At 36.6% G+C, this 3,638-nt stretch overlaps 1 pseudogene; it reads right to left on the bottom strand.

Annotated features, from left to right (window-relative positions):
- Positions 1-2,269: 2,269 nt before the first annotated feature.
- Positions 2,270-3,638, bottom strand: LOC120173002 (annotated as a pseudogene).

The raw sequence follows: 3,638 nt of genomic DNA, 5'->3' as shown, positions 1-3,638 counted from the left end.
CACCTTTCGGTATCTCATCTGAATCAATGACTTCACTTATGCGAGCATATTTTCTCCACCTTGCCCCCAGTGTGGAGGGTGATCATTGGTTAGGGTTGAATCAGAAGAAAAATACTATAGGCTCAAAAGGGGACACAATGGATATATATTTTCTCATGTTGTGAAGGGATAAAGAAAGAAAGCCATTCATCATTTCATACATGAAAGTCTTCACAGAAGAGGTATCTCCAGGGGGATAGATTTTCAGGATTATTTTTATTCACATGAAAACAATGCAATTAATGCATGGTAGAATTATTCCGAGTGAATTCTTCTTTCTGCTTCTTGCCCCCAACATGTCTCAATGTTCATGCTCCTTGCGAGATGCCCCAAGTTGTGTCTTAGAAGAAGACTCAAGAAAAAACTCAATGCCTTGGGTTTTAATGGCATAAAAATGTCAATTTTGAGTCTAAAAAGACAATGGTGTGACTTTATTTGACTCAAAGAAAGGTATGGGTGTATCAAAAGATAAAGGCAATGTTCAAAAGTTTCAAAGGGAGATAATGCCAAAATTTGGTCTTTTTGGTAATGACCATGAGTTATGTTGGGTAAAGAATTAATGTATTTTATTTTGGGGTTTGAGACAGGATAAGAAAGGTCTAATCTTGCCATATGTCAAAAATCTATAATTCTTGAAGAATTAAAAGAATCCTTAATTCATTTAATATTCGAAGAACTAAAGATTAAAATTTGTTCAATTGCTCCACCTTAGAAAGTAACATAAATTCAATTGTTTAAAAGATTAAGGAAACATGAAAGATCAAAGCCCTTCCCCACACGTAATAGACTCCCGAACCTATTTTTCTGGAAAAGCATACCAAAATTTTTTTTTAAATAAATTAAGATTTTATTAAAATAGCAAAACATTTTTGGGTAATCCAATCACACCCTAAACAAAGATTGGTGGCGACTCCCTCAAACCACAATTTTATTTTTAGTCAAAACGAACACCTAAAATTAATCCCTCGATTTTTTAAGACGTTGCGACAGTAGGCATTGATGATATCAATGAGGTCATGTTTAGACAAACAAAGGGTTTCATATAACTTGTAACTTTTGAACTAACAGGGTCCTGGGACAAGGCCTGCCATTGGTCGTGGAGGTGGTGGTTGATTGATGGTTATGTTGACCTGCCGGCAGTGCAGGTCTTCCTTGAGATGGAATGATTTTTCATGAGAGTTTTGCCAATTTAGTTTTGTTGGCAGTTGGAGGTAATAGAAGGTTGTCTTGTGCTTTCATGTTTTAATCATTTTTTTGTGAGATGATTATGAAAAATCTGAATCAAATCTAGGACCAATGTTATTTTTTTCTTGCTGTTGATCGATACACACATTTTGTTGAGTTTGTTGTACTGGAATACTAAAAACTTAATTCCAGAGTTTGAAGGTGAAATTTATAATACAATGGAATAATGTAGTCTTAAATGAATACTGTTGTTTAGTCGCTTTCAGTTGATTTATATAACACATTCTTTACATGTTTCTTCATCGCACTCGCATCGTTTGTGACTACTTTATTGTGCAAAGAAAGTGCTGTTGATGGCTTCATGGAATTCTCCAACATCTGAACAAACGTGGATATCCTTTGGTCAGCTAATCGATTCTGGAAGTAACCTGAGATTGTTGATGTCCATGATGCCAAGCCTCTCTCAGGCATATGATCGAACAATTTTCTAGCGTATACATCCATATTTCATGTACTTGTCCAGAAAAGAGTTGTCGACAAAAATATCCGTTTGCAACTAGATTTTAGTACAACGGAATGAATGGAAGAACCAATTCTAAGTTCCTCCATAGCACGGGAAAGGAAGACAACCTAACCTAAGACTAAAAATAACCTGAAATATTAAAGGAAGATAACCTAACTTAGACTAAAAATAAGCTCAATCGAAAATATGATATGTATGATAAAAACTTAACAATTTAAGTTGGATAAAACTCAAAATGTGTCTCTTATAACATTTTTTTATTGTAAGAGGTTCTATTTTCAGTTGTCGATAAAAAATATTATGAAAAAAATAATATTTTAAGTGAAAATGTTATTGAAAATAGACAAAAAAGAAAGCGAACTTGTAAAATTTTACAAAGACCCTTCAGTATCAGATGTACTAGTAACGTGGAGCGGTGGAACTATGGCAAACCACATATAAAAATCTAGAACTAAAGACACTCGACCATCATGATTCATGTAGTAAAACATAGATTGGAAGTAGGCAAACATGTTCAGCTCCTCAGTCGACCTCTTCCACCTTGCTCTCGTCGTTGGTCTCTTCCTCCAAAGCCATGTCAGTGTCGGTGTCGTCATCAGCAGCCTCATCATCATCGATGCTCAATCCTAGCATCAACATCTTGTGAATTCTTGCTGCGAATGTGTTGGGATCATCCAAGCTGAAACATGACGTCAAAAGAGCAGTCTCAGAGCAAAAGCACCAAGTCCTTCACTGATTCGTCATTTTTATCATCCTCTGCCCTCTTCCTTAGCTCCTCCATTATGCCATTGTCCAGGTTGATCTCTATCGTCTTCTTGCTCGACATATAAACGCCTATGTTGTTATCTAAAAGAGATTATGCCTTCATAATCCTTTCCATTTTGGCAGTCCATCCACACTCTCCGGCCACTAAGCAGCAAGGAGAGTCCATAATTCTATCAGACACAACCACCTTCTCCACCTTGTCTCCTAGAATCTCTTTAATTTTCTTGTAGAGGTTCTAGAACGATTTCTTCTTATCTTCCCTGTTCTTCTCCTCTTCCGACTCCTTATCGAGCTTTAGACCCTCCTTAACTGTAGAGACCAGTTTCTTTTTGTCGTACTGCTTCAATTGCCCGACAGCATACTCATCGATTGCGTCAACCATGAAGAGCACTTAATATCCTTCTTCTTGAGTCTCTCGAGAAATGGTGAGTTTTCAACATCTTTTTTGCTCTCACCGGTGATGTAGTATATATCTTTCTGACATTTCTTTATCCTAGTAACATAGTCTTTCAAGCTGGTCATTTCATCACCACTCTTAGTAGAGTAATACCTAAGCAAGTCATCAAGCTTAGCCCTGTTTTGGCTATCATCATGAATATCCAACTTGATGTTCTTGGAAAAAGCTTCATAGAACTCGGTGTAATCATCTTTGTTTTCTGCAATCTCAAGGAATATCTCGATGTTTTTCTTCACCAAGTTATTCCTAATGACCTTAAGAATCTTGTTCCGCCACAACATTTCTTGATATATATTCAAAGGAAGACTGTTAAAGTTGACAACACCCTTGACAATTGATAGATACTCATGAATGAGTTCTTCATAGTTGTCCATGCTGAACACCCTCTAACATAAAGCTTAATATTGTTCATCTTCTTCCTCGTGTCGAAAAATTGAACAGGGATCTCTTGAGTACAAAGAGGATGACCTTAAACTCGAGCTTGTAACACCTCAAATCCTAGGTTAGTAGTTCGAGTCAACCCGAGGCCCAAAAGTAGAGCCCGATAGATCTAAATGAGTTTAGACCCATTTAAAGGGTATTAGGCTTAAGTTTGGCCCAATAGTTAAAGATAAGTGATGATGTTAATGTGGATTGTAAGGAGAAGGACTAAAAGTATGGTTTACCCAT

Source organism: Hibiscus syriacus, unplaced genomic scaffold (assembly GCF_006381635.1).
Source record: "Hibiscus syriacus cultivar Baekdansim isolate YM2019G1 unplaced genomic scaffold, ASM638163v2 tig00111937_pilon, whole genome shotgun sequence".
Lineage (NCBI taxonomy): Eukaryota > Viridiplantae > Streptophyta > Magnoliopsida > Malvales > Malvaceae > Hibiscus > Hibiscus syriacus.
Note: the sequence above shows the minus strand (reverse complement) of the source record. Positions and strands in the feature narration are given on the sequence as shown.